This window comes from Excalfactoria chinensis, chromosome 9, assembly GCF_039878825.1.
Source record: "Excalfactoria chinensis isolate bCotChi1 chromosome 9, bCotChi1.hap2, whole genome shotgun sequence".
Taxonomy (NCBI): Eukaryota; Metazoa; Chordata; class Aves; order Galliformes; family Phasianidae; genus Excalfactoria; species Excalfactoria chinensis.
Genome location: NC_092833.1, coordinates 1,046,188 through 1,057,821, shown reverse-complemented (window position 1 = coordinate 1,057,821; position 11,634 = coordinate 1,046,188).

The following is an 11,634-nucleotide window of genomic DNA, read 5'->3' as shown; positions in this document are numbered from 1 at the left end:
GTCCAGGTCTACGAATGGCAAACATGGCTCAGGTGGTCTCCACCCATACTCTGAATATAGGATCTCTTCCTTCAAGAAAATCTTCCAAAACTGATAAGCAAAACACCCATTTGCAGCATGGGTTTCTTGGTCTGTTGGAAGGAAATTCTGCAGTAAGAACAAACATAGTGGTATCAAGAAAGCCAAGTGGCATTCTCTACTAGAGCAGAAGGTGTAGTCTTGTTCTTACATTACCGTCCAGGTATATGTACCTAGGAAATCCAATGTCTTCATTTCTTGTGGTTTTGTCATGCCAAGGACCATAGACATCAAGATCTGTTTTTCTCCACGATGAATGTGAGGATTCAAAGCAAACTTCCTAACTTCTGCAGTCTGCTTGAGCAATTAGATCCGAGTTACAGACATAAAAGGACCGAGTCATGGGAAAGGATGCTCCTTATGCATCTGTAGCTGTTTCTGTTCATTAAATTAAGTTAATCTCAAGAAGCATCCCTATTGTTAGCAAAGGAAATAGTCAAAGATCATTTGCCTCCACCTTTCCCTAGTCATCTGTGTCTCCTTTATTTTGTCTTTTACTTGACAAAGCATATCCTTAGGGCCCAGGTCATTCTATCTCTTTCTTTCTTTCTCTCCTGTGACATCGAACCATTTATGCCAGTACCGACATGGAAGTACAGAAAGCATAACTTTGTGTTCTTTCTTTAAAATGGCCTGAGCAGACCAAGTTGAACCAACTAATTGTCTTCCAGGATAACTCTTTTGGAGGGGAAAATGTGATCTTCAGTTAAGAAGCAACAAAAATTAGGTGATATGCAATTGTAAGGAGATATTCCTTCATTTTCCCAAGGAAAACTCTATGCTTTGCATCAGGAAGCCTTGCTGTTTGCTAGGTTTGGCTCGGAGGGTGATCCTATGGCTTTTGCTCCATAAGCAGAGTTGCTTCTTTGCCTTTAGTGTTGGAAAGCTTGTGCAGAGTCCTGTTGGCTTCATCAGTTCAAAAGACACAAAAGGAGAAGAGGGCGAAGAGTTCAGCCTCTTTCTTTGGGGCAGCAGGTGCACCGAACCAACCCACGGGCCATGATTTTGCTGCCCTTGCTGTGTGCGTGACATCCAGCAGAGGCCCATCATCACCTCCTGCACTGGGAGAATGGGGCATGGGATGTCCCACCCTGAGAATGCACCCTGGAGAGAAGGAGAGGCAGGAACCTCACTTTGAGCTGTGAACGATGAGGTGAAAACAACCAAGAAGAAACGTTTTGAGAATAGATATTAAAAAAGAGAAGGAAGTATTCCCCAAGCATCCTTTGCAGTCTCTGGAACACAAGGAGTGATGCAGAGCTCTGGTTAATGGACACTCCCTCAGGTTTTTTTTAGCCCCCCCCGCCCCATGTACCACAATTGATTGCAGTGAGATTACGATGCCATTAAAATTCACTCTGCCCATAAACCAACGCTGTGGAAAATGCTGACGTTTATAGCGGCTCCTACAAGAGACATATTTCAGTATGAAAGTGAGTCCTAATGCAAGAACTTTATTTAGGTAAAACAACATCCAAGGAGGGAGGGGGGGCGGGGGGGGTAGAGGAGGAGGAGAGGTGGTGGCAATTGCAGAGAATTTTATTTCTTTCAACTAATGGGTATAGGGATGCTAAATTTAAAAGACATTTTTAATAAATCTATTGGCCTTTGACAAAATCAATCCAAACCCCATAAACCAAGAAGTCACCCACTTGGTATTAATGAGGCTACATTTGCATTTATTTTTCCTTTACACTAGACAAACCATTAATTTCGTGTTTATGCTTCCTTTGAAGTCTGAATGCTTGTAGATAGATGGCCACATCAAGTCTCCTGCTGCTACATTAATATTTTGCTATAAATGATAAATTCGACCATTTTCTACAACACCCCTTTTTTCTTTAAGAAAGCTGAGAAAATGCGAGCAATAAGTCTTAAGCCCCTGAAAGCTTAGCTGTTTTTTTAAATACTCTGCAGTCATTGATTATTAAAGCAGTCATAGCTTTAACTTTGGCTTGCATTTGATGGCACCCAGCATTTTGCTGCTGTAAATTGTGAGATGTTCGTTAACCAATCAGGGTTTGCTCCTTTTTTTTTATTGCAAATCATCTTTCATTTGACCCATAGGAAAACTGGACAGCCAAGTCACCTCTGCTTGGCTTCATCTCTGGCCCCTTGAGGGTCTCTCCTCACATCTTCTGTTTGCAACCACACGAGTGAAGTGTGTCTTTGTGCCCCATCAGGATGGCAAAGGTTCCTTCTGCCAGTTTTACCACAGTTCACACTTATTTTGTGCTATTCCCTCAGGGATGCTCGGTCACCTGGGTAGCTCTTAAGAAGGGAAAGGTCTACTGAAATGCTTGCAGAAACTTAAGATGGTGGGTGGGAGGGAGTTTTAATTCATCTAAGGACTCTACATCTGGCCTGGATGGTGGAGAATGTTCTGGATGTAGATGTCTAAATTCAATCTCAATGTCTACTTGGGGGATTTCAGATCTTCCCCTGCCCATTGCTCCCTGCCCTTCAAGACAAACATTTCTCTAGAGTCAGGAGTACTGACTGGGTCTCTGCCTTGGATGCAGGGAGCCCCAGGTGCAGGGTCAGCTTTAAGGTGGGTTTTGGTTCACTTCCAGAGTCCTTTGGCAGCACATCCCTCATTCATGCCCCCTTTCTGCTCTGCCATTGTGACCTCCATTGACCCAGGGATGTAAACATTGCATAGGATGCAGGGGTGTCCCATGGACCACGACCAGACGATGGTCTGAGGGCTCCTCTACCATCCACCTCTTCCCCTTCCTCCTGCTCCTTTCCACTGGCATCCCCTGGCAGGTCTCCCATGCTTTGTGCACACTGTTCTCAAATAAGGAGCAGGGACCTGAGCGTGAATTAGTAGATGAAACACCACTTTTTTTTTTTTTCTTTTAATATGTATTTTTAGATGATGCATCTTTTACGGCTACGCTGGGGGTTAGATTTCATATAACCCTTGTTTATTTTCTTTGCTAGATGGAGTTTATGGAGGAGGGAAGGGATGTTATATCAATAGGGGAGTGACTATTGACACTTGCTGCTATGAAGTGCCTTTATGTGCTTTCAAATGGCAGGATTATGCTCTGGATGGCTCAGTGCCTGAATTGTCTCATGCTCTATTAACAGCACAGATATGGAGGCGTGAACTGATCTTAGGGGCATGACATGAAAGAGGACTGAGTATTCAATGAACAACTTGCACCTGCTCTGGCTTACACTCTTCTGTTTGTTTGTTTGCCTGGTTGGTTTTTAATTGTAGAAACATTCTTGCTTCTACAATCAGCCTGCTGGGATTCACACTTCCCTGCCAGCATAGCTGGGGAAGATTTTAAAGGTGAGGACATGGCTGGAAAGTATCAGGATGGCCGGTGGATGTGTTAGGAGGGACATGATGAGCTCAGCCAATGAAAGATGGGTGGGATCCCACCTGCAGGCCTCCCAGCAGCAGCTGGTGCTTTTCCACTGGAGCATCCCATTCCCTGCACCCAGATGATGCTGGTGGGTAAGGGCAGGCAGCAGGTCTTGTTCTGAACTGCTGCCGTCCTTCCCCTCCCATCTCTTCCTTTCTGCTTCATGGACAGACACGGCCCAGCAATCCAACACATCCCTTGTTCAATTGCTTCTTTCAGGACACAGGAACCAAAACCTGGAGACTTTCTTTTTGCAGTTGCATTACAATTTCTCACCATTCACATGCAACAATTTCCAGCTCCCAGTGTCTGGACTTGAAAGGTACACATATCCAAGCTTCACTCCTAATCATTCAAATGAGAATGCAGACTTAACAGAGGAACAGTATCTTGATTCAGGCCGGTAAAGGATGTGATGTTTCAGAAGTAACGCTCATCTCACAGAAGTCCTGTTCAAGTTTCCCACATTGGCAGCAGCTCTGAAGGACACGAGGTGGAATTTGTGCCACTGCATCTCTCCCAACACTGAAGGTTTGTGCCCTGCAGGAGCTCACAGTTCAGCCCTTCTCCAGCCTGTTTTTTTTCTGCCTGCTGCCCTGCCAGCTGCTGACATTTAGAAAACAGTGGATGTCTTCTGGATATATCCATGGAGTTTTCCTTTTGCAAGTAGGAACACGCTGAAGATCAAGTGAATGCAGTAGGCTTTTCCCATCAATAATTAGAAAGGAAAAGAAGCTTGAAACAAACATCTGAGTTATTCCCGTGAAGAACAGAAACCCAAATAGTGATTTCAGAAACCAGTCCCTTGCCTTTAATTTCATGTTTTGGCCTCTTTTTGTTTTGTTTGTTTCAAGGTAAATATATGCCTTGGACCTGGGAACCACTCCTGTCCCACACTACTGGCTGTTCATGGCCCTTCTAATGACACCAGTGTCAGTGCCCAGAAGGAGCTGTGTCTGGGCACTGGGGATCCCCCTACACCTTCTAAAAGTGCTGTGTTTCTGCACTGGGAGGGACTTCAGCTGAGGAGGAGACATTTCCCTGTAGCCCTCGAAATCTGCCTGTAAGTGGAGCTGGGTGTGCAGCCGCAAACCAAAGGAAAACTGCCAAGCCACAAAAACAAATGCAAGCATAAAGCCCAGGCAATTTGAATTGCTGTGGTCATTAAGGGCTTTGTTATGTTGGACTTGGTATCTCATACTGCTCAGGGATGACAATGTGTGTTAGGAATAACCAGTCCTGTGCAAGCAGATAGCTCATCCCCACCTCTTGCCATCCTCTCTGTGTTCTCCTCCAATGCTCCCATGCCTGCTCACAGATTTATTAATGGCATCACCACAGCTTTAAGCCATGGAAAATGCTGGAGACTGTATTGGTCAGGCATGAAGCAGAGCCAGATCTCTGGCAACCATCGCTCATTTAAGAAAATGAAGCAGAATGACCTCCCAGTGGAGATGATGGGCTGTGTGACACAGAGGCCAGCACCCATTGGAATTAGGCATCAGAAGATTGCTCCCTACTTCCTGGCTATTTCCACAGAGTGGACATGATCAATAACCCTGTCATTAAATGATTCACTGTCAAGTCTTGGGGCCTGGGCTGTCGCTGCTCCATTGGCCATAGTCATCATTCATTTACTCTGTGATAGATCAGGAGCAGTTTCTCTTATTCCCATTGCCCCCCTGTAGCCAGCACCTACTCACCTGAGGAAAGTTAGGAATGGGGGAGATTTAATGTAATTCAGAAGGACACAGTGTCTTTGCTCTATTTCACAGTAGATTGCTAAGTGAGAGGAAGAGAACAGCTTCTAATAAAACCAAACCATTATTGTCCTCTTTCATCAGAGTAAATCCTTCCTGAGTAAATCAGTGCCTCTTCTGCAGAGCATTTCATACTGAACAGCCTGGTGCTTTTGGGTCCCTTCCAGCTGGAGCAGCTCTTGTGAAGCAAGAGGACTGGTCTTGCAAAGATTTTGAGTTTCCTTGTGCTGCAGGCTTTGTTCTTGCCTCCAGCTGCATGTTTGCCCAAGAAAAAGCCGCTTGTAGACCACGTTGCTCCAAACCTTTCCTGTTTCATCCCCAGCACTGTCAGTATCCCGTGGCCTGGCTTCGTGCTGTATATCACAGCCACGTCCCTATGAGCATGTCAACGCCACAAGTCCCCCAGCCCCTTTCACTGGAGCTACTTCGTCCTGCCCGTCCTTTCAAACAAGAGCCAGAGAGATGGGCAGGGAGGGAAAAGGGAGAGAAGAGGAGGAAGCAGAGACACAAAGCCCATCGATTCGATAAAAAAGGAGAAGAGTGCTACCCAGTCTAATATCTGCCCTTTATTCAGTATTACAATGCATTGAGACTTTCATACTGGACACGATGCTGCGGGAATCAAGGCTGAAATTAGTTTTCAGCCATTCATTCATAACTGTTATGTCTGAAAAAGAAAAAAAAGAGAGAGGGAGGGAAGGTGGGGGAAACAAAAGTAAATACAAAAAGAGAAATGTTAACATGTGTGGCACAGAATGTATACAGCAGACAAAGCTCTGCTTGTTCTTCAACAATGGCTTTGAAAAGCAGGTGTCATAGCAGCTGTACAAGGTTAAAGCACAGGGACCATTATGTACAAAATGAGTGAGTCTTTATCCAGAGTCTGCTTCAGCTCTTAAGAATGTGCTTCCTATTGTGTCGGTGTTTGCTGGAAGGACTCCATCTATACAATGGAGAAATTTTTCATTCTCACCTTCCCCCAACCTCAGTTCCACCATCCAAATCTACAGTTATGGATATAATACAGACCTCTGGCATTCAAGGTCCTCATTGCCCTATACTTCTGAAACAAAAGCTATTGTGCTGCACCATGAAAGCCTGCCTACGGCAGAATAAAGCTGTTCAGCAGTGGACCCTGAGAGAGTATTTGTGAGGCTCTCTCTAAAGTTAAAATCCTGGCGAAAACAAAACACTTCCAATTAGAAATGTTCTCTCATTTTGTTTTGTGTTTTTGGCTTCCTTTTTTCTCCCTCCCACTCTTGGAAATGTTCAGAGGGATGCTCATATAAAAAGGCAAGTGACCTGTCCTTGCTTTCATTCTCAAAGGGAGAGATGGAAAGAGAGGCTGGAATGCACAGCTTGGGGGGGGGGGAGGCAAGCAGGTTTGTAAATAATATATCTTTTTAAGTTATAAACGAGGGCAGGACATACATTCTTCCCAGCAAGCAGTGGGATAGGCTGATGTGCTCTGAAATATGCTGTATGAGACTCAACAGATGATTACTATTATTATTATCTTTATTATATCAATAGTAGGCACACAATGCAATAAAAGAACTATCCCACTCCCAGGTTTTCCATAGGCCTTTCCCACAGCACTTCCAAAGTGCCTCAGGTCTCTCCTGGAGGGAATGGAAACAGACTAACTACAGGCATTAGCACAGAGCAGAGGAGGACAGGCAGGGCACATGTCCACCCTGCATGTATGGAATGGGTCAGATCCTGAAATGTTAGTCAGCTAGCAGGGGGTGAGTGTCCCCACAGTACTGCTTCACACACCTGCCCCACAGATGGTGGGGGTGCCAGAGGTACAGCCTGCTCAGTGTAAATGCAAAGTGTGCATTTGGGTTGTACTGATAGGTAATTGTAGCAGAAATGCTAAGTCATGGCTTGAAGCAGTGATTGAGCACCTGGTGGAAGGCAGTGCCAACCCTGAGGAGCTCAGGTGCATGCAATGTACCTGAGTGACTGGGAGGGTGGGGCCAGGATGCACCCCTTCCCAGATCTCATTGAAGGGCTGGCAGTGGAGGTGAGGGTGTTTCTTGCTGGAGGTTTCTGCTCACCTGGGGTTTTATGAAGGTAGGCAGTATTTTTCCTTCATTTCTGCTGCATTTGGGCTCATTCTCATTTGCTTCAGATAAAGACTTTGCTACCTGGCTATTATTGCTGTACTTTCCATCTCCTTAAAGCATTACAGTAACCACAATCTGTGTCCACTATGGCTTGAGTTTCTTGGCTTTATCAATGTGTCTTATATTTGTAATTGGAAAGAGACTGTGAAGATGGTGTTAAGGAATAGTTTGGACATGATTTTTTTTCTATGTCTGATTATTTTCTGCATCAGATTTTGCAGTTAGCGCATACATGGTGGGGGCACAGAGCAGTGCAAGAGAAGATTTGATATACTGCAACCCAGAGCAAGTGCATCTTTGTGTAAGCAACATCCCTGAAATCACTGCACACCTTATTGCTTACACCAATACTCAGCAAGAGTCTTTGCTACAGTATCTCAGGGATGGCTCAGGTGAAGATGGGTTTAGTGATGGGGAGAATTGAAGCTCCAGGACCCCAGACCTTGTGATCCAGCAGAGGCACAAAGCCTACAGTTGTTTTTCTGTCTATGGGAACTTAGTTAGGAGCTCAGGTAGTGGCCTGGAGTCCTCAGCTGAGCAACCTTCTCTAGGCTTCTTTCTATCTCACCTCTGCACTGATGGATTTCCCTATGGTATGGTTTTCACTGGCACTGCTGCCCAGAGAAGTGTGGGTGCCCCATCCCTGCAGGTGGCCTAGGACAGGTGAGATGGGGCCCTGGGCAGCCTTTCCTACTGGGGGTCACCCAGCCCATGACAGGGAGTGGGAGCCCAATGATCTTTAATGCCCCTTCCAACCCAAGCCATTCTAGGATTCTGTGATATGCTGTGGATTGCTCTCATTTTTGCTTTCCATAGTGACTGGAATAAGCATGATTAGGTGCAAGCTTTACACACTAGTCATTAAGATTTGTGCGCATGCATTATTGGATAGCATCTGTTGGAAAGTAAATTACCATCATCTACTATCCTATATACTAGATTCTGAAGTTATAAACTAACAAGCAAAAGAATGGATTGTAACTCTTGTCTTAATGCTTTGTCTTCTAAATGTGCTAGAGAATGCAGTGAAGAACTTTGATTCCAAATAGTTAGAAGTGCTTGATCCTCCAACCATATGCTCCTCTCCCAACTGCTTCTTAATTACTCCTCTAGGGAGCAATCTGTGTCTTTGCTGCATCTTTATGCAGTGTTCTTCTGCATGCCGGGTTTAGTTCCAGTTTGGTTTTCTTTTGGTGTGGATTTTAGCAGCCACCCTGTGCAATGCTGCACCATGTCAGTGCAAATCACAGTGGAAATGGCTCGCATCACAACCAGACCACTTCAACACTGTTTTTGCAGAGTGAGTTAACACTTGGCATGGGAAGAACAGAGATGTCTGGACATGGAGGTCTTCTGAGTGCAACAATAAGCATTTGGGGCCACCAAAGTAGAGGGATCCTGTGTCCTTAGTTCCTTCATGACAAGCTTCCCCCTCTCTTATTCCCCTTTTGGGGTGGATGAGCATCTTTCAATTTAATTACAGTGGAGAATGGTTCACAATCATTTGTTTCTGTCTCTTACAAAGTAGCTACTGGGCAGTATCACCTTTCTCGTGCATGGATTAGTGGATTCATTGTTCTCTTGGGGTTTCGAAGCAAAGGAAGAAATGGAGCCAGAAAAGCAAGCTGACGTAAAGAAATGAGCTAATGAAGTGAGATCACAAAGTGTGCAACCCCAGCCAGCGTTATCTTTCTCTCTAGTTACCTTGGTAACTGTGTAATGATATAATGTTGCTTGGTTTTGTATCCTTCAAGTGAAAGAAGCTCAAAGTACCCACCACTGGCAACAATATTGGTATGATATCGTATTCATCTACAAAACATCACAATTAACTTATGGATTCACTAGATACTGCATTGAAGGGGAAAAATATATCTTCCCTAAAGCCTGGATAAAATGACTTCTATTTTCCTATGAGCCAGCAATTTAGCACATCTTTTGATGGGATTTCTTAGGGCCAAATCAAAGGGATCACAACAGGACTACTTTCCTCAGTGGCATGGTTAGTTGAATCTCTGCATCCTTTCAGTGTCAGGCCTTACTGTTGGTTAGCGGGAGATATGGACTCTGGTTCAATAGAAACAAGACTTCAACTAGATTTGCATTGGGGGGGAGGATGGATTTCTGCTATGATGAGCTGAACAAAATCCCAGCTCATTCAGTGCTGTAGAAGCTGCTCTGATGGATGATAAGCACTGCCTGATGATGGCCATGAGTGTGAGCAGACCTGTGTTCACCATCCAGCTTCATGCCATTGGTAGTGTGGGGATGTTGTAGGCTCACCAGAGGGGTCTTGAAATGGCAGGGGATGTGGTCACAGTGTCTTATTCTTCCCCCTGGTATCAAATACTGAGGAGTTTCTTCTGGCAGAGGGTGTAGGAGAGTTCTACTGCATCCCAGTTACCTTCCTCCATCTCTCCTCCAGTTCAATGGCTATTCAACATCTTTAGGAAAGGTATCATGCCTACAGCTGTGATATGCTCCCTCATTACGTGTAGGAAGCAGCCTGATTTGTTGCATGTGGCCTTTGCTCACAAGTGCATAATACTGAATCAGAGGAAGAGGATATCAGGTCCCTTGTGCTCAAGGGACTAAGATGCATGATACAGAGACGCGTGTCAGTATTGGTGGATGTTAGCTACCCATCCCTAAAGTACACTGCACTGAATTCTGGAGGCCAGCAAGTGATAAACTCATGATTGGATGATGAAAAGTCCCATGGGTATCTTTTGTAGAGAAACTCTGCAGGGAGCCATTTGAACTCCTGTAGTCCTTGGGACACTGAAGTGATTAGGTGGTCCCAGAGTCATGCCAAAGGGAAAGATTCCTTGTTCTCTTTACGTTACCTGCAGTAAACTATTAATATGGAAGGTAATATTTAAGCTGTGGCTTTTGTAGTGATGTCTGCCTGATGGTGGGATATCATTTTCCTCTGCTCCTTCACACCTCCTTTGGGGACTTCTTCATGCTGCCCCATTCTAACCATGGTTCTCCCAGCTGCTCTCAGGCAATGGATTAACCCAGTGCTGGCTCCAGATTTGGCTGTCTTGCTAAAAAGTGGATGACAGTGAGGCACCTGAGTCCTGCTGCCCACCTGAGTGGAGAGTAGGATTTAAAAAGGAACCACATGGTTAAAATAGCATTAACAAGGTCAGACTGGAAGCATTGCCAGCTCTGGATGTAACAGCTGAATTGCCAGAGTTTTGTGAGCAAACCCTGAGAACTGGGTGCCCAACACAGGGGACATACGTGCCAAAGTTAAGTTTTAGTTTGTTGAGAGTCAGTTCAGGCTCACCAAACTCATGAAAATGTAACAAAGCAAATCCTAGTGCCACTAAACCATCTACTCACTTGGGCTTCTTGCATAAACTGTTATCTGCCTCTTAAAGCAGGAAATACAGCCATGTTATTGCAGGCAGAAGGATGTGGGTAAAGGCAGTAATAATGATACTATGAAGTTTGCCACTGCTCAGATATAGCCCTTTCTGCAAAGTAAAGCCCACGGGTAGCAGTGAATGAGGATCAGACATAAACAGAGTGCTGTGGCCTGAAGACGGTCCATGGCCTTCAGATGGGAGCTGGGGGGAAACAGATGAATGGACAAAGAGGGGAGTGAGAGGATGCTCTGATGAGCAGGTTTGCAGTGGGCCCGCTGTGTGCTCAGGGCTGTCCTATTGACAGCACAGCCCAGCATGCCAATAAAAGGAGGGAAGATGAGAAGCAACACTGCATCTGAAGTAGGCTAGAAAAACTTAGTCTGAGAATCCAAGTGTCAGCTAGTATATGGCAGAGGGGACATAATGAATGGAAGAAACTACGTGGGTATATATATATATATGTATATATATATGTATGTATGTATGAATATGCATGCTTCTGCAGTGTGGCAGATGAGGTAGCAGAGTTCTCCTACCAGTTAACCTCAAAGGGATGCCCATGTCCTGCTAAAGGAGCCCATGTGCAGTGGGACACACGTGTGCCACCACCCTCTACCTCCATGCCATCTCCCTGAAACCCCAAAGCAGGTCTATGGAGGGGAAAAGTGCAGAAGATTCCTGCAGACTGTGACACGATTCCATTTACTGTCTATATCAGAGCGAGTCATTGCCGCAGGGTGAGGATCGGGGCCAGATCTGGGGCTGGGGACCATCGATGAGTTTCTGCTGCCATCCTGTGGCTGTGATCCGCGCTGCTTTGCCGGACCCCGGTACAATCTTGACAATACACACGTCAAAGCAGGAGGACGGCCTCACGTTATGCCAGGGTAGGTTCAGGTTGGATATT